The sequence below is a fragment of the Ictidomys tridecemlineatus genome, chromosome 1 (assembly GCF_052094955.1).
Source record: "Ictidomys tridecemlineatus isolate mIctTri1 chromosome 1, mIctTri1.hap1, whole genome shotgun sequence".
Taxonomy (NCBI): Eukaryota; Metazoa; Chordata; class Mammalia; order Rodentia; family Sciuridae; genus Ictidomys; species Ictidomys tridecemlineatus.
Genome location: NC_135477.1, coordinates 237,229,495 through 237,250,499, shown reverse-complemented (window position 1 = coordinate 237,250,499; position 21,005 = coordinate 237,229,495). Strand labels below are relative to the sequence as shown.

Sequence of the window (21,005 nt, the reverse complement as noted above, 5' to 3'; positions counted from 1 at the left end):
GCACTTCTTCACCACTTCACTTCACTCCTCTCTGCTCCTCCTGCCTGTCTGCTTGTACTTTTGGTGTCTGTTCCTTTGTGTGCCTCCTCACAGGTGTTCATTTACAGAGATGACTTCTCATATCTAAACTATGACCACATTAGATAATTTGACATAAAACCGTGGAAGTCACTTCTAAATACTGACTCAAAAAAACCAAGAGATACTGAATAGTATTGTTCAGAGCCACTAAGTTTAATAGTAATTTATTAGGCAGCAGTAGCAAATTAATACACCAATTCCAGCATGATTCTCAGTTGGTTATTCTAAACACTAATGGATCAGGAAATAACAGAATGCTCTATCATATGCCATGGAAAACCCGAGTATCTAAAGAAGATTCGTCATTTTTGATTTGCAGATTTTAAAGTAATGTGGGCTCTATTTCAAATAATGTATATTGCATATGTTGAGAAATAATAATTACTTTTGAATGATTTATTTATTTGCTAGCAAAGAAAAACTGAAACAAAATATGTTTATTTTTCAGATATAAACAATCTGACATTTATTTATATAAATGTCTAAGATATGAACTTTTCTTGATGAAGTTAAGTTTCCAGAGGAAATATAGTTCACAGTGGGCTACAGCACACTCATTACTTAATTTATGCATCAAAATATGATTTCTCTGGCATAGATATGAAAATTGTTCTGTGTATTTCATTTCTTTGATTTTGATTTACTCTAATAGCAATATTCCTTGAATTTTTTTTACACTTTTAATATAATATTTGAACTAAGATGGGTAACAATGTAACAAGACTATGAAAACATCAATCTCTGTGTCAAATTGTTGACTTTGAAAAGCAATGAAAAAGAAATGATGTATTATCTAGCACCTTTCCTTTAAGACAAATTTAACCTAACAATGTTTACACATCCATGATGAAAAAGTTAATTTTTATTTCATAATGTCTATTTCTGTGATGCAAAGTTTTAAATATCCTACTCATCTAAAACATATTATTTTAATACACTTTCAGCATTCCATTACTGGTTGAGAAGTTAAGTTTCAAGTTCAATTATGCAATATTGATGGATTTAGGATTGTTGCATACTTATCTTAGAGATACATATGTCATCTAAAGTTTAAGACCTCACTAGAATTGGAATTTTCCATATAGATTTATGGCTGCTGAGCAGGAACTGGAAAACCAATGATCTTTTTACCATCACTGAAAATAAATTCAACCAAGGACAATGACTAGTCAACCGTGAAATTGTGCACTTAAGCAGACTTCACACTGACAACAGAAATGCTGAAGGGAATTTATATGTACTTGCTAAGATCTCATCTGCTGAGTGTTATTCTACAAAATCTCTCCTATGATCCATTTATAGTGAAACCAGCAGTATATCCATTTGCTGTTTCAATGCCTATTCTCAAGACTTATATTGATTAAGGATAGTTGATTTGGTTTTAATAAAGCAGTAGCCCATATTTTCATTTCAAATAATCAAAAGAAAAGACTCTTTTGAATGATCAAGAGTAGTTGAATTTTGAAGAATAACATACAAAATAAAAATTATTTCATAAGTTACTTATATAGAGAATATTAATACTATATAAGTGCATATATATATATATATATACTAAATTACTTCAAGGTGATTCTGAGCTCCGAATACTATAGGTATAATTGTCATATTCATTTTATGAAAATCAAGAAAATAATGCAGACAGGTCAAGAAAATTCTTATCTAAAAATTAATATTGTGTAACTTTAATGAAAGGTGAGTGGAACACTGAGTAAATAGAATCCTTAGAAAATGATTTCTAATATCATCAGACATCTCTTCTCTGTTAGAGTCTGTAAAGAAGTCAGGATGGCGCCTGGCATTTTGCCATTAAGTTTGGAGATTCCTTATTGGTTGACTGCTGTATCTAGTTTATTTTAATTAAGATAAGCTGTGTGGAATGTATATATACCATTCCTGTCCTACAATAAACGGCTCCTACTCCAGTTGTATCAATGTACACAAGTTGCTCGTCACCCCCTGGTTATTTTGCTGCAGCCAAACTGTGGCACTTCTCCATCCTACTCTTCTTACAAAACTTTTTAAAGCATTCATAGCTTATCACCTACTTTAAATCAAGCTTCATAAAAAAGGTTATATTTTGAAAGCTGCTTTTCTGGTAATTTGTAATCATCAATAAATATTTCTTAAAATGTTTTTTAAATGTATATAGTTATACATGATATTAATGTTCATTTTGACATAATTATACAAGCACAAATTATAATTTGCTCCATTTCAGTCCCCAGTACTTCCTCTTTTTCTCCCTTCCTCCCTTATTTCCTTCTCCTGTTCCCCGTCCTCTCCTCTACTGGTCTTCCTTCAATTAATTTATTATTTACTTAATTGGCACTTTATAAAACATAAGGTATATTGACTGTGGTATATTCATATATGGTCATAGCATAATTTGATTAATTTCATTGCACAGTTTTTTTTTCCTTTACCCATCCCTCCTCCCTGCTCCTCTATCTCCTTCCTCAACTCTATTGATGTCTCTTCAGTTTTCTTGGGATCCCACCATTCCTGCCCCCTTTCCCATACTTAATTTTCTCTAGCTTTCATATATGAGATAAAATATTTCATCCTTTACTTTCAGAATCAGGCTTATTTCATTTAGCATAATGTTCTCTAATTTAATCCACTTACCAGAAAATGACATAAGTTCACTCTTCTTTATTGTTGAGAGAAATTCCATTGTGTATATACACAACATTTTCCTTATCGATTGATCTGTTGACAGGCATTTGGTCTGATTTCATAACTTTATTATTGTGGGTTACACTGCTTTAAACATTGATGTGCCTGTTTCACTATAGTATGCTAATTTGAATTATTTTGGATAAATGTCAGTAAGTGACATAGTTGAGTCATAATATGATTTCATTCCTAATTCTTTGAGTAACCTCCATACTGCCTTCCAAAGCAGTTGCATTAATTTGCAATCCCACCACTATTTTGAGTATACATTTCCCCACACACACATCATCACCAGCATTTATTGCTATTTGTATTCCTGATTATTACCATTCTAACTGGAGTGAGGTTTTGATATGCATTTACATGATTGCTTGTGATGTTAATCATTTCTTGACTATTTGTATTTCTTGTTTTGAGTAATGTTTCTTTTGTTATTTTTTCCCATTTATTGATTGAATTTTGGGAGGGGTTGGTGTTTCTTGAGTTATTTATACATTCTGGATATTAATTCCCTGTTAGAGGAGTACTTAGAAAATATTTTCTCCCATTGTGTAGGGAGTCTTCACAGTCTTGTTTTCTTTGCAGAAGTTTTTAATTTGATCCTTGCAATTTTCAAATCTCTGTTCTTATCTTTTTTCATACCTTAAATCAACATTATGTACTGCACAAAAATGATATAATTAATTTTGTTTTTTAATTAAAAAATCACCTAACTACAGGAAGAACATCTAACACTTTTTCAACTGTCACAGATTTACCCAATCACAACAAATATTTGATTATACACAGTAGTATCAGTTACTTAGAAGTTATAATATTCCTTATCAATGCTGTGCCAAATATTGTTAAATATCATAGGACCACCAATACAGGTTACAATAGCTGATTAACTTCATTGAACAAGATAGACATACGATTATCTGACATGAGATAAGCACATTTACAACTTCACTTCTTGGAGGGAAAAAACATATTTAACTAAAGGAACATTTTTGGACAGGAAATATCATTTACTGCTCTAAACACAGAAAGCAGATTTTATTTAGGACTTTAAAAGTGTGGTGTCTTTATTAACAAATTATTTAAGCATCACCGAAGTTATGTAAGTGAGCAAAAATGCATTAGCCTCAGATGATAATTTTGGCAAGCAAAAGTTAGTTCTGGAGTTGCTATCTGAATTTTTTTAGCAATAAGAAAATTTTCAAGCATGAGGTAATCTTTACAACAGTAGACTTCCAACATGGCCACTTATTGGAGTGATAGAGAACTCTCAACACCCAATGAATCACACTTGGGTTCTCTCTTTAAGAAAAAGAAGGAGGTAAATAGGACTGCCTTTTGAAGACAGAACATTGCCCTGAGTGACTATTAAAATTCTTGTGGGGAGGAGTAATAGATGTACAATAGAAAAGTTGTCCTTACCAATTCTCTTGAAGCACAAAACTTAAGCTCACATTGTGGCACAGGAATGGATGATTATAATGCAAAAATCAAAAAAGAACTCCTCATGTGTGTCCATATATACAGATGAAATTTCAAATTTGTGTGTGTTTATGTATTGCACATTAATCTGTGCACAGAGTTATAAGGTTCTTTATAATGTGAATTATAAAAAGTTTAATGTTCCCATTGTTAAATTGTTTGTTATCCTAGTATGCACAACTATTTTCATTAAGTGCTGAATGTGGTCCATTATAATTATTGAAATCAATTCCAATGCACTTTTACACAGAAGAACAAAGTAATGAATTATTAGGTTTTGAGTTTGAAGATACTTTCTTCTAACATAAAGGTAGTTTTATTATCTCTCTGTGTGCGTAGACATAAAATTTTCCAATGTATTTCAATGGCAAATTTCATGAAGCATATGCAACTATGATAAAGAAAATAAATCTATACTTTTCAGCAGATGGCCCCATAATCTACATATCAATACTCTAATTTACTTGCATTTTGATGACTCATTTTACATCAGAAGAAACCCTTTGCTAATCTCTGATTATAACACTGTTTCTATTATAATTCTCACTTGTCGCAATCACTCAGTGTTCTTCATCATTGCAAGTTTGGCAGGAGATGGAATTTCTATGGGGACTAGCACTGATGAAATCAGACGTTGTTAAGAAACACCCCTAGACTCCTTGATGTGGGCAGACATGCTGTCCTTTCTTTTTGACCACATCTTATCTGCACTTCAAAACCTTCCATCCCTGACTTGTTTCCCAGACTTTTCTGATCTGATATTTGGATTTCACATTATAACCATTTTATTTCATCCATAATGTTTGCTGCCTATTTCTTTGCAGACCCTCAGAGATCTTAGAACGATGTAAATTTCTTTGAAATGCCAATAAATCAAGGATATACCGTTCTCTGTAACTTCTCTTATCAGATTGTAAGATCAAGAGTGGTCATTATGTTTTTATCAGACATATGGGTATTGGAAACTATTTTTTCTCACTGTATTCAAATATCTTCGAGCAGTGATATGATATGATATTTCATTTGCTTATCTAGCTACTCTAATCTTTTCAATCTGAATCACTTGCATGTTTATTTAAGCATTTGCTCACCTAACAATATATTCTTTTTGCTATTTTTTTTCAATTCGTGTGAATGAAGAAATTCTAGTTGAATATTAATCTTCTTAGGAATCACTTTTGAGATAACTAAAGATTCATTTTCCAAAATAGTAGGGCACTAGTCCAAGAATCTTTTACTCATTTTTTCCCAATAGTGACACTTAAAAAGCTATGTTCCATGTCACAACCCAGGATGCTGACATTGATATGCTGAAGACATAGAACATTTTCATCTTGCACAAAGACCCTTCTTCCTTCATTTGAGTCAAATCTACAATCTTTCCAGCCTCACTGCTCCTTAGCTGTACCCTTAAATCCCAACCATAAGTCCTCTCATTGATATTTTTCTAATTGTTTCCTTTCAAGAATATCATAGTAAGAGAATCATACAGAATGCAAGCTTAGGATACCAACATCTCTTAATGGTGTAATGTTGTAGTTTAATCCTCATGGTAGCCTATATCAATAGTACTTTTCCTTATATTGTTGAATAATATTCCATAATATTTATATATTAACATGAAATTTATAAATAAATTTGTTCTTCTCTAGGTATCCAGATAATTGCTGTGAATATGAAGGCTTATCCATATTTAAATGGCTTTGAAATCTCAAGTTCTAATATCCTTCTCTCTCATCATTATTTTTCATTCATCATTTCCATCCCTCCCGATCTCTTACAGAAACTTCATTTGTACTCCAAATTATACTCCCATACAAGATTATTTTATTCCATGTCAATTCTTATTGTCCTGGAGTCATGAATTTACCTATGCAGGTAGATTTCTAAATAGCGTTTCCAGGAGTACTTCTTTTCTTTTCTGGTTAAACATCTGAAACTTGTTCAATCCTGTCTCTGTGCACACTCCTACATGAAGTCACTAACTTTACTCAATTTATAATACTCTTGTTTTTTCGAGGTACTTGTTTCCATAACTTACATGATAATTCCAAGCTTACATTCACTTATATGAGATTAGTCAAATGACATTGTCCATAATTTCACAGTGAAAAGAGGATTTATTATGCAAAATGTCTATCCTGTTGCTTTGAAATAATTTTGTGTTAATAGCTCCTGAGCTATTCAATCTTGTATTTTTCTCCTGATATCATCTCTAGAAACATAATATCAATCCCATCTCACTTCACTAGTGCTTAACTTTACCTCAGTCTATCTCTTCTTGATATTTTTGTTATTGGAATTAAACTAGCAAAATCAATTTGTTGAGTGGAAACATAGTTATTCAAAGCTATAGCACAGTCAAACACAGTAAACTAAATACCATCTGGGTTGAAATTGAGTGGAACTTAATGGAATATATTTAAAAACATCAGTAAAGAGTGACACCCCCAAATTTGGGAGAGGTTGGTTACCCATAGAAGAAGAATAATAAAGAAAAGTATTAGGCATAACCATTGGTAATATCTCTTTTTAGGGGTGGGAAATGGTTAATCAGGATTGAACTCAGGGGGCATTTGACCACTGAGCCACATGTTCTTTATTTAGAGACAGAATCTCATTGAGTTGCTTAGCACTTCACTGTTGTTAAGGCTGATTTTGAATTCACAATCCTCTTGACTCAGACTCCCCAGCTGCTGGAATTAAAGAGTGCACCACTGGCTCAGCTCATTGGTAATATCTTAACAAGTGCTTCAAGTACCCTAAACCCAGTCACACGACCAACCTTTTTTTTTTCCCCCTTTTGGTACTGGGGATTGAACCCAGGGTTTATTTACCATTGGGCTTCAACCTTAGTACATTTTATCTTTTTATTTTGAGACAGAGTCTCTCTAATTTTCTTAGGGCCTAGGTGAATTGCTGAGGCTGGCTTGGAACTTGTCATATTGAGGCTGGCTTTGATCTTGGGATCCTTCTGTCTCAACCTCCTGAGTCACTGGGTTAAAGGTGCCCTCCACTGCACCAGGAATCATCTGACTTTGTAAAGTCATTTAGAACTTGGCTTTTCAAAGTGTGGAAACAGGAAAAAAAAGTATAACACATGTGCTCACAAAACATACTTTTATCCATGCAATAGTTATATTTAGATTTATATGAATCAATCTACTATTTTCATTCATACTATTAGACTACATTGTTCATATATATCATATCTATGTAAGGATCCATGCTTTATTTATTTTTTTACTATGTAATACTTTAATTTGATGTTCTTATGTCACGTAAGCCATCCTTGCTCCAACAGAGTAAAGTACACCTTACATTGATGAGATAAGAGAGACAATCATCAGAAACTGAGTGCATTCAGTTCTCTCAATTCTCCAAACTTACATATGCTTAATCTTTCTTTTTCTCCTGTTTTAAAGTGGAAAAAAAATATCAAACTCATCCTGCAAAAACCAGTCACTGTCAGTTTTTTATCAGGGTATATCTTGTTTCCTTTATCTTTCTGTTCTCCTGTCCCATGGTATCTTTACCTTGAATGTGAGTCTTTGAAACTGTGGATCCCTGGAAATTCTTTCCTTTCAGGGTTGATGTCCACTCAAGTAAGCCTTTAACTAGTGACCTGCTAGGACACAAATATGAAACTGCAACACCCTTTCCACAAGCATGAGAAATTCTGTACTATGATTTTTATTCTTGAGTTTCCTGCAGGCCAAGGATCAGGCTGAAAACTCACAGGAAATCAAACCTTATAAGAATTGTCTCCTATTTTGCTTCATTTACTCCCTTAACTGTTTCTCCACGAGCATTTCCTTAATGACTCACTAGCACATAAATCCATATCTTAGGTGTCTTAGGGAAACTGGCCTACAATGAAAACTAATTACAAGTACCAGCTACATTTGGTCCCAAACCCTTCTTATATGTCACAGGAAATTAATCTATTTCCTGGAATGCTTATTGCATTAACGTTCCCCTTTCTTTAACATCTTTGATCTACTAAATACCATTCTCCAATTGTCACATAATCTTATTCTTTTCTTCCTATTTGAGTCTTCAGAAGGTGTATCTATGCCCATTTCTCTAGTGTACCACTTATTTTTCTCTGTTAACCAATTTAAATTTCAGTTGCTTCTTCCCTACTTTGTTAAATTATTTTACTAAGATTAGCTAAAACCTTGACAAATACTACAAAATTATTTTTGCACCATATAACACTTTTATCTGTTTTTTCTTGAACTATGTATTCCTTGATATAACACAAGTTTATTCATTTGTACTTCCATGAAAGTGTTTCTTTGATTCCTTATTGAATGTCTAACATGCATGACAGCAGACAAAATGATAAAGCATAAGTACACTAGTAATAACATAGACAGTGTGTCCATGTCATAGATACTAATAATAAACAAGAGAAAATAAACCTTTAATAATAAGTATCTCATTGGGATGAGAGAATTTTGTCTGAAAGATAGGACATTTTGGCTCATGCATATATGATTTGGGGAAAAAAACACTCCTGTTATACTTCTCTCCACTTACCAATTCATATCTTGACGCCATAAATAACCTATTTAAGTAAGAAAAGTAAAATTTGAAGTATGCAAAATTAACCTCACTTAAATCCAAGTCCACAGTAAGGTTTTTGCTGAGTTAAATTCTCATTTTTTCAATACTGTACACTTTCATCTTGACATTGAAAAATGATCACTTTTCCTTGCTTCCTGAACCAATCTTAATCTTACCATCTTACCATATTTTAATTTTTTTCTCTTTTCCTGGAAATGTCACTAGCATGGTGATCACATCCTTGGATTGCAGATACCCAGATCATGTGGATGTTCAGTCCTTGGACATTAGCTCTGCAGAGATTTCATCTCCTTACCATGTTTTCGAGTTGGTATCCTTATCTGTCCTCTCAATTGAGTAGAAAACAATGCTTTGAGAATTGAGTTAAGAGCTTTTGTTGGTTGCATACTTACAGCTATACACTTTTAAAGCATATTTTCAGAGGCTAAATCTTTTCTCTGAAATACCAGAACTGGGAAATGCAAAATGAAACACAGAGGAACATTTGATTAAAATATACACAAATGTAGGTTAAAATAGTAGCCCAGGGAGGTAGGAAAATCTCTTCTTGAATTAACAGGTAACTGGTAGAAGCCTTTACAGTAAACATCAGAGAAAAACAATTTTATTTACAGTTCTAAATCTCTCTATATAAACAACTTTGAGAAAATATCTAATTAATAATAGCACTGCCAAAAGAAAAGAATACTTCAGATGAGCTTTGTGAACAGAGAACAGGAAGTTCAGAATAAAAAGAGACATTTTTACTACAAAAGAACAAAAAAGAAAAGTGTATTCCACCTCACCTAAGCAATTCCTAAGAGAACTGCCTGTTCATTTGACCTCTGTTACTTCCGAACGTCGGATCCTCTCTCCATATTTAGATAATCTCCATATGGTCATAGCCTCTAACTTCACATGGTACAGACACAAAGGTCCATTTTTAGGAATAATGGTTGTAACAGGGAATTAATTGTTCAAAAATTGAGTCCCCAGCTAATTTGAATTCCAAGACCATGGACATTTTAATAGCTTCCAAGAAGATGTAAAATATATATCATTCATTTTTGTGTTTAACAAATGCTTGCTTATTTATTTATTTATTTATTTAATATTTTAATTGTAGATGGATACAACACCTTTATTTTGTTTATATTTTTATGTGTGCTAGGGATTGAACCCAGTGCCTCATAGGTGCTAGGCAAGAACTCTAACAACTGAGCCACTAAACAAGCCTCCTCTTTTTTTTGTCTTTTCTCTTTTTTTGGTGGTGCTGGGATTGAACCCAAGGCCTTGTACATGCAAGGCAAGCACTCTACCAACTGAGCTATGTCCCCAGCCCACAAATGCTTATTTAAAACCATGTTTTTTCAAAAAATGTAATAAATATTATAAAACTCCATAAAGTTGCAGGCATGTAATATGAGTCACTGTCACATAATTTAGATTACTACTGGGCACATTTTACCATGACATTCCCTGCTGAAGTAGCCTTAGAAGTTCCCAGAACCATAATATCTTTGCAGACTAAAATTCACTAGCATACTTATAAAATTATTATATATTTTAAATGTGTTAGAAACTATATGAAAGCCATTTCTAATGAATGCCTACAATTCATAATATAAGAAGTCTTATAATGATAAAAATACTTTTATTATTTCATCTAAGAATAGATGTTTTCAAGACAAATATATTTTCAAAACACACTGAATTTATTTTATTGCATGACTTATTGTTCAAGAAAAGGTCTAAAAGCAGTTCTCAAATTCACACAAAAGCTTTTTTCAAATCTTCACAAATTTTTAAATATTATTCATGTTAATTTGTATAGTGGCAAATTTTTTAAAGATATTATGTATAATATGACAATTATGTATGTTTCAGGTTTCATTTTACATGCATAAAACTACAGAAAAATACTAGGTTTTTATTATATTAATCTAGAAAGATCACAAACATTAATACCTCTTTACAACATAACATGCACAATTTTTAATATAGCTGAGCATCCAATGGCTTTATTTTTATTATTTCAAACAGAGGGTGCATTTTAAAAAGCAACATACAAATTTTGGACCATGCAAAGAAAATATGAAAACCTTTAGACCAGCTGTTAGCTAGCATTTGAAAAGCAAATTAAGCAGGTTTGTAATATAATGCAGCAGATGGAGAAAATGTGATCACCCAGGGAATAAATTCTTTTAGCCTTCATTTTTACTTAAGTCTGTCTGTGTGCTCCTCAGAAAATAATTTTTCTTATAAAATTTTTCATGTTAGCATGAAATCTCATTCTTTCAGGTATTTTCTGATTATATCTGCTCTACGGTAAGGGTAAGGAAATGTTAATATGAAAATACAAAATTATATTTTATTTAAAGCATAGATGTCTATATAACATTATTTTGCAAGTATATGTAAAATATTTGAAAAAAATGACATTTGTCTAGGAAAATATTGCATTATTTGGTCTTAAATATATGTGATTCTAATTGTAAGAAAATTCTGGTAGCAGGTGTTATTAACTGTGCTTTCTCTTCCCATTATAAGAAAGCCTTAAATCTAGTTCAAGAGTTATCAAACTTCATTGAACATTACTTTGTACCAGAGAATTTATTAAACCTTTTTATTTATTTATTTTTGTTATACACAACATTAGAGTTAGTTTTGACATAATTATAAAAGCATGGGATATAATTCGCCCCAATTCAATCCCAGGTACTTCTCCCTTTTCCTCTCCTCCTCCTTCTCCCATTCCTTTCCTTCCACACTACTGATCTTTCCACTATTTACTTATATTAACTGCAATTTAAAAAAAGTAGATCAAATGACACTTTTTAAAGAGAGCCAATATGAAAACGGAGGCAAACCAACCAGTTAAGACAAAATTTTTGCAAACTTCATGGGAGAGGAGTGGCTATGAATATTATATTATATTCAGAAATAATCTGAAGATAGTGTTAACTAGATGCAAAATAAAATAAAGAGCTATTTTATGTGTTATTTATTTATTTTTGCCTTATTATTTAATTTTATAGATTTGTGGAGTGTGATATTTTGACACATATATGTAGTATACAATGATCAAATCAAGGTAGAAGAGCAATTTTAAATTGAATTAAAAGCCAGATTTGATATGGCACTAAACATGTGATTAGTAACTAGAGTGTGACAGATTTGGGTTTTAATGAAGACAGTAATACAGTTAACTAATATAAAGCATAAAGCAGAAAACTAAGCACTCAATAAAAGTGGTTATGTATTTTATTTCAAACGTGTTTAAATTGAGTGGTTATGGTAAAATTAGGAGGTCATATTCAGGAAGCAGGAAATGTACAATCATTTCATCAGAAAATGAACATTTCTGGAAACCACTTTTATATTCATCTGAAGAGAGTAGAGTTGAAGCCATAGTATGGGTGAAGTTTCAATCAAGAGTATATAATAAAAGATATTAGAAGACTGAAGACAGAATTTTATTTAAATGAGCATAATAAGAAATAATAATTCTGAAGATATCAACAGTTCATCTAAAGTGATAAGAAACCCTTAGCAAGCGTGAAACCCTTTGTTTCAGGACCACTGAAAGGAAAATTGAAGCAATATTCCAGGCAAGTATTTAAGGATCAGTGAAAAATCTTCTTTTAGCTCCTGTTTTAGCTGATATACATCTGATTTTATTGGAGGTATTTGAAATGAAATGTTTTCCATAGCTTATCTTCTAATCTGGTCTGAAGCCTTACAGATAGTTTATCTACAAGGCCATATGTGTGATAGAAATAGAGAATGGTTTATGTTATTTTTAGAATTGAACTGCTTTTGGACATGAACACAGATGATGGAGGAAGAGTATTCTACTATACGAATTTTCCATCATAATGCTTAGATTATGTTATGGTTCAGATAAGAGGTGTCCCCTGAAAACTCATAATTGCATTACAAGAAGTATAACCTATTTAGTAGATCCATCCATTTAATGATTAACGATCTGAAAAGATTACTGTGCTTGGTAGTAATGGTAGACAAGTGTTGGATGGTTGGATGAGGTGGGTCTTGGGGTTTGCCCTTGGGGACAATAACTTTACCTTCTTGCTCCTCTCTTTCTCTCTCTGGTTCTTGGCTACTATGAGCTAAGCAGCTTTTCCCTGCCCTGCCCTTTTGCCCTGTTCTGCCTCAAGGAGCAATGGAGTTAGTCTATCATGGACTAAACCTCTGAAACTATGAGGCTAGATGAGGCCAAAAATAAACATTTTCTTCCCTGCGTTGTACTTCTCAGGTATTTTGGTCACATTGACAAAAAGCTGTCTAGCAGAGGTTACTTGGATTACTAGTATATGCACTTTTTTGTGGCATTTAGTTGTGCTCCTCCTACAATATGATATAGAGACATGCATTTCAAGGTGCATCATATTCAATTTTATTAGCATCTTAGCTTATAAATTCCAAAAGAGAAAGTATTGTCCATAGCATGCTTAAAATTAGGAAAGTTTCATTACCTCAAATTTTCTATTTTTCTAATTTTTAAGCCTTCTTTTAGCCCATTACTATTGCCACAATATATTGTCACCAATGTTGCAGCACAAAAATAGTCCTTTTATATGTCCTCCCATGTCCATAATATTTTTGTAGTAATTGAAATGTTTGATATAAAAAAATGATCAGAACATTAACAATACTACATACCCTAACACAAAAAAAGTTCTATGGTCTGATGTTTTTATGATGTTATTAATTTTTTAATAATCTCTGAAGATATATGAAACTTAGGAATTTTTTAATTTCTTCATATAAAAATAAGATATATTGCATGAGTATAAAGAAATAATGTATATGAAGTATATTTATGTGCTATAAATATACATCAGAAATATTTGTGAAGGAAATACATATTTATATGCGCTATTTTTATTACTATATATTTAAATAGATTAAAAAATAAACAAATACAGAAACATCATATTTGTTCTTAACATGAGATAGAAACTGCTCAAGATATTCAAAGAAGTTTTTAAAAATTCATTTCCCAAATGCATAAGCTAATTATTTGGAGCATTACAAAGAAGTAGGAAAAAATGCCCAGAATCATATCCAACATCATAATTCAACTTGGAGAATACAGTCAACTATTTTTTTAATATGTATGTATTTCATATATACATAAAATTATATAAATATACAATTCACTCCTATGGTTACAATTTTGTAATGTAAGAATTTCTATCAGTTTAAAGTTTGGAGAAAGAATTAAAAGTGATTTCATTTTAAAATGTACATCTCATTCTGTTTTACAGAAGCTTTAAAAATAAATCTTTGCAAACATTTTAATCTTTTCCAAATTACAACACAACTCCCTATTATCACTTAAATAAATTTATAAATTAATTTTTACTTGTTATATTTAAGTTATCAAAAATTCTATGTATTTATATAAATATAATATTATATATGTGTGTGCATTTATATATATGTGTGTGTGTGTGTATGTGTGTGTATTTTTTTTTTTAACCCAGTAGTTGGGATTGAACTTAGAGGTACTCTAGAACAGAGCCACATTTCCAGCCCTTTTTAAATTTAATTTTTGAGACAGGGTCTCAGTAAGTTTGCCAAGGCTGGACTTAAGCCTGCAATCCTCCTTCTTCAGGCTCTTGAGTCACTGAGAGTACAGGCAGGCACTACCATGCCTGTCTATAATTATATTTTAATGTATATTAACAAAAAGTTGAAAATCCTTTAAAATCCTTTAATTCTTAAGTCAAAAGTATTTTGTCCTTATTAAAAAAAAGAAAAAAGAAAAAAAAAGGATTTGGGTAAGTAGCAAGTAAAATGATCTGCTAGAAGCACTGAGTACCATGTAATTAAGTATAGCATACACTTTCAGTTCTCTAAAACTGCTTACCATGGAAAAGACATCCTTACACAAAAACACCCCTCAAAAGTTACTATCTAAACAGTAGGGGAAACATGAAGTATTGAATGAAAACATGAGGAAATAAGAACAGCAATTTTGCAGAGGGGAAAGAAAAAGAGAAAGAGAGCTAAATAGGTCAAAAATGGTAAAGCTGGGCGCTTTGGCACATGCTTGTAATTCTAGCCACTCCGGAGGCTGAGACAGGAGGACTGAGAGTTCAAAGCCAGCCTCAGCAATAGTGAGGTGCTAAGCAAATCAGTGAGACCCTGTCTTTGAATAAAATACAAAATAGGGCTCAGAATGTGGCTCAGTAGTTGAGTGCCCCTGGGTTCAATCCCTAGTACAAAAAAAAAAAAAAAAAGTTTTGGTGAAAACTGTGCATTCTAGTTGAGTATGTGTTACTGGAGAACACAAAATCAGTACAAATTTCCAAAAAAATCAAGAATATAAACTGGAGAGGGCTGATGATGAATCTCAGTGGTAGAGGACTTTCCTAAGAGTTTATTTGCAAGGCCCTGGGACAGATCCCAGTGTTGGGGATGGGGCAGCTGGAAATAAATAAATAATACAATATATAAAGTCAGAACCATTGGATAAAGTAGAGTCTAATAATTGCCTAAGAGCAGTTCTGAGAACTGAAGAGAAAAAATGGGACTTGAACAACTTTCTTCAATTGCTCCTGTGACACCTAGACTTTTCTATAAATGACTACATTCTCCCTGGAATTCCCTGCATTCTAATCCCTGCTTTCGCTAAAGGATGTCTCACTCTTTTTTAAAATATGTTTGCTTTATTTATTTATGTTATATGGTGCTGAGGATCAAACCCAGTGACTCACGCATGTGAGGCAAGCACTCAACAATAAAGCTATGAACCAGCCCCTTTGAAGGTGTATCTGGTGCCCTAATGGTGTTGTAATATACATTTTAGATTTATTTATGCATATAGCAACTTTCTAAACTAAAGTTATGCAGATATAATCTAGCAATAAAAATGGGAGAAAATTTCAAGAAAATTTATTTGTTTATTTATTTATTTATTTATTATGTGGTGCTGAGGATCCTCACATGTGCTGGGAACGCCCTTTACCACTACAGCCTGGAGCTACAGCACCAGCCTGTCAAGAAAATGTTTTATGCTTGTTTAACATTTTATATTAACTTACCTTTTGGGAAGAGTGTGTTTTCTCAAAATTATGCATCTTGAAATGAAACAGATCTTGAAATAAAAGTTTGAACAGTTAATAAGAAAAACCTTAAAAGGTCAATATTAAAATACCTGAAGATCATAAAATACATCCCTTTTATCTGAGGGAGCAAGTTATACTATAACATCTTTGATAAAATTAATGGAATAGGCCCCAACTATTTGGGGCCCTGCCCCTACAGTGTAAAGGCTTGGGAGATCCAACATTAACTTGCTTCCTGGATTCTGAAACAAGCAAAACTCCTGCACTTCGACAGACCCTTTGCTTAGATATGACTCAGGCTTTGACAGGGACAAGTTGACCAAAATGGAGGGGAAAAGCCTGTAAGCCACAGGATTGGGTGTTTTAGCACTTGCATTTTCAGGTCACTGCATCTCAGATCTGAAAACCTCTACCACAAGTAATCACAGACACTTCAAGGAAGATTTCATCTTTCTCTAAAGGAGGATGTGAAGAGAAAATGAGGAGGTGAGAAACTAGTGTCATTTTAGGTGTAAGCACATCTCCTGGCAAAGGCAAGATTGGAATGGCTCATAGGAGAATCATGATTTTGAATTAGCCAGACAAAGCTGGATGTCTGTAAATCAACAACAGTGAAGCAAAAGACTTGCCAGAAGCAATAAGCAAACATTGATGCTCAAGGGCCATGCTTCAGAAAAAATGTGGGGGACTAAAACAAATAAAAAGTACTACAAATTAATCTAAAATGTGTTTTTCATTTTCTTACAATACCTTGCCCATATTTTTTCTTCCATTTTTAAGCCATATAACAAGATTAATAGAAAGTGAAAAATAGAATAAGCATACATACATGAAAAAATAAAGCATAAAAGGAGATAATTAATAGTGATTATTTATAATTATTTTATTCATACTTCTGTATATTTGATATTTTTTTAAAAAAAACAAAATTTATACTGCACTTGTTAATAAAAAAATAATAATAGTTGCATTATTTCCTGACAAAATTTTAGCAATACAAGGTAAGTTATATTGATATTGAAAGCCTCAATTAATAAATAGGATGAGCAAAGTATTTTTTATAATTTATCATATATTTTCATCTATTAAAAATGAGTTAACTTTGAAAAATTAAATAAAATAATATGTAAGTTAATGAAAATATCAATAAAGTACATATAAATAAGCACATTCTATGTAAACTATTTCATCTTATATGAAAATAGATGTATTAAGGTAAAACGTTCAGATAATACTCCATTTAGTGTGTGTATAAAAATAATTTCTTTTTTGTTTTGTTTATTTTCTAATTAAACTGCATATCACTGTTGGAAATGTTAATATATTTCTACTTAACTGAAAATTAAAGTTATTTTAAAAAACGTCATGTACAAAATACTTACTATCACAAATTATTTAATTAAACATAAAAATAATCTTTGTTCTATATAAAGTATGGATTTGCAAACATGAATAGTGTACTATATTTTACTAAAAATTACTAGAATGTCTTCTCTTCTAAATGGGTTAAAAACAGCTACATTTACAACCAGTGACTCTTTCTATCTAATATTGATATGGGAATGATGATTTCTATATGACCCTGAAAGTCTACTGTATATTTTACCTGAAAATTAATGCAATGCTTCACAAAATATGTGTTATTAAGCCACTTAATTTATTAAAATCCTCTTGTAGAACCTAATTTTTGACATCTTAACTATATACTACTAAATTTAACTATCAGTGCTAAGTGACACATATAACTGTGAATTATTATTTCTCTCTAAAATACATGCGACCATTCATGAATTTAGTTAACTGAATTATCTGCTATAAAATAATGATAATAATAAAATTCATTTATTTTAAATGCTTAGTTTTTCTTAATTTAATACTTTTAACAATTATTCCACATTCATTATACCTAAATATGCAAAATTTATGTTTAAAATACTCATGCTACTTAATTGTGTTGTAAGATAAAAATGAAAAATGTATCAAAAAGTTTTGAATAACTTATTTAAATGGAAATTATTTGTTTTACTCTTCAGAAATGCTACTTCAGAAAGTGAAAACACAGTAACATTAAAATAATATGTCAAAATGATGATTTTTTTTTCAATTACCTTCTAAAGTGGGCCAAGTGACAAATTTTATATAGAACTAGCAAACTAGGGGCAAATTTTTAATGAAATTTACATATAAATATTAACAGATATAGTCATTTTCTAATTACATATTATTTATCTGTAAATGGAATATATAATCTACAAAAAAGTTCTAACAATGTGTATTCTTATCAATTGTACAAAAACCAAATGTACTGATTTAGAACATTTCTTTCTTCACTTAAACAGGAATCACCAATTAATCAAGAACTATAAGTAGTGTTATATAAGTTATATTCTATTTAATAATTTAAATTAATATTTACAAAAGAGCATTCATACTTTATTACTGTAATAGTTTAGTTTACATAATTGATAATTTAATACTTAACATTCTCAGACATGATTCTAAAATGTTAATTTTTGTCATTTTAATTGTGTCTCTATTTTTATTTTATCCCTTGAAGGAATTTTCTCAGTCAATGTCTAGTGTTAAGATGGTAAAAATGAACAGTATTAGAAGCAGATGTTTTATTTTATCACATAAATATTTAAATTAGTGAATTGAATAGAGTTCTTTAATGAAAAGTGTTAACTTTATTGAAGAAAATTTAATTGTACAATGGTTATTACTGTGGATAAGTTTTGCAAGTATGTCTATCTACCTGTTTTTTATTTTTATTGCATCATTGGTTTTAATTGCTTTAATTATATCAAGTTAGAACATTTGCATACTATCATTGTGAATAGGTACATATTTTAGCATGCAAGTACTTTGAATCTCAGACAGACATCTATAATATACAGTCTGTGGATGATTCCAAAATAGATTTACATATTTATTTATGGAACCGTATTGGGATCACTGGGATAGTTTCCTGAAATAGAAGAACTAATTTCTGTGAGGGTATTAAGAAGACAGCTGTCATGTAATTCTTCCCAAGTAGTTTTTAAAGTGCATAAACAATATCCTGTAATGAACACTCAAATTAGCATATCACATGAAAGAGTGGATATTCATCCTGAATAACTTTTTAAAAGAAAGATATTTTGAAGAGTTAAAGAAATGATTTTATTTCCTTGTCCCATACTACTTGTTTTTTCGATATAAAGTTTGAGGATGATTTGTCAAAGTAAGCACTTTCTTAGACATTACTACATCCAATGTTATATTCTCTAATTAAATTAAAATAAATAAAACATCCCCTTGTGGTAACAGATGAGTAAGAGAAAGAATATCACTTATCATTTCCCTACTTGTGAAATGCAGAAAAATAAATTAAAAGAATCAATGTTTGGGTTTATGTATCTCTCTGTAACTTTTCTTCATTCATTATTCATTTTGAATAAATACAATTCCAGAAATAACTAGTAATATATTATAAAGACCTACTGATAATGTGTGTGTGTGTGTGTGTGTGTGTTTACAAAAACATGTTTTGAAGACTGCAGTGGAAAAATATTTGGACTCAGTAACCATTGAAATGTGTGAAGGTCATACAACATCACTGATAAAAACGTACAAGAAAAAAAAGTCATTATTAAGAAAAGTAAGTTCTGCTAATAGAGCATGCACCTAATGGTAGTTCTCCTCAACTGATATAGAAGATGATTCCCCATGTCCAGATCCATACAGGCCACCAACTGCTGCCACCAGTGCAGCCAATCTAGGAGGCTTTTGCTAGGGGTGATGGGAGACTGGAAGAAACTTAGGAACTCATACTGTTAAATATACTGCTGGGAATGGGTGGAGTGCTGATCTCTTATGGAGAAACATGTCTAAAGAATTACCCCAGTAATCTTTATTATATATGTCCCATTAATCAGATTAAAGACTATTTAAGCATTATTCTTTGTATTCATGAAAGTTACAGATTTAACAACATTATGCAGTTTATTCTTCAGTTACATTCTATAGTTGCAATGTTCAGTGTTAGGAGCATTGTGTAGCTCTCAAGAAAGTCCATTGTTAAAAGTTACTATTATGTGGGTAGGCTCAGGAGCAGAGGAGCTGATAGACCATTGTGGGTGTCTTAGCAAGAGAATTCCTTCATTCCCAGGAACTGTGTGCCTGAGAACAAGATCCAGGCTGATAAGACTCTAGCACAGAGCCTTTAATGGAGGACATTATCATAGGAACCAGGTATCTTGTACCTTTGCACAGAAACTTTCCCAGGCACTGAGCATGCCATAGCCATGAAATCACCAGGGATCCCAATCTCAGACACTGGTCTCCCAATCACTGTCACCGCACTCCACAACACAGTAAGTTACATCTGGGCAGTCTGCACTTTATACACATAATCTGAGCAGAGGGAGGAGGTTAGGGGAAGAATTAATTCTTCCTTCCTCTCTTCAAAATTGTCATATAACTGAAATTGCCTCAAAGCAAAAGGTTTGACAATTCAATAGTTTTTCACTCAAAGTGAACAATGTGACCTTGTGCAAAGATGCTGCAGGTAGGTATCCATCCCTGGAAGAACATTTTTTTTTTTTTAAAGAGAGTGAGAGAGGAGAGAGAGAGAGAGAGAGAGAGAGAGAGAGAATTTTTTAATATTTATTTTTCAGTTCTCGGCAGACACAACATCTTTGTTGGTATGTGGTGCTGAGGATCGAACCCAGGTCGCACGCATACCAGGCGAGCGCGTAACTGCTTGAGTCACATCCCCAGCCCCTGGAAGAACATTTTAATCATGATACCTGGGCAAATTTAGTCATAGCCTAGGAGATATTTATAGTTTTCAAAAACACTCCCACTTTATATGAGAGTAAGATTCTAATGGAAATTAAGCACAGACTAAGAGAAACTGAGGATAATCTGGACCTTTATGTGCACTTCCACTTTTGGCAAACACTGATCTCTCTAACTACAATTGTGAGAAAATAAGTCAAACCAAACAAATCAATAATTTAATAATGAAAGTAATGAGTCATGCATTTTACTTTTGAGAATAATCCCTAATGAGTTTTGAAGAAAATAAAAAAAAAATCTAAAACTAAACTT

The 21,005-nt window shown here is 31.8% G+C and overlaps 1 pseudogene; it reads left to right on the top strand.

Annotated features, from left to right (window-relative positions):
- The first annotated feature begins 4,000 nt into the window (after window positions 1-4,000).
- LOC110597099 (uncharacterized) overlaps window positions 4,001-21,005 on the top strand; it is a 50,018-nt pseudogene continuing 33,013 nt past the window's right edge.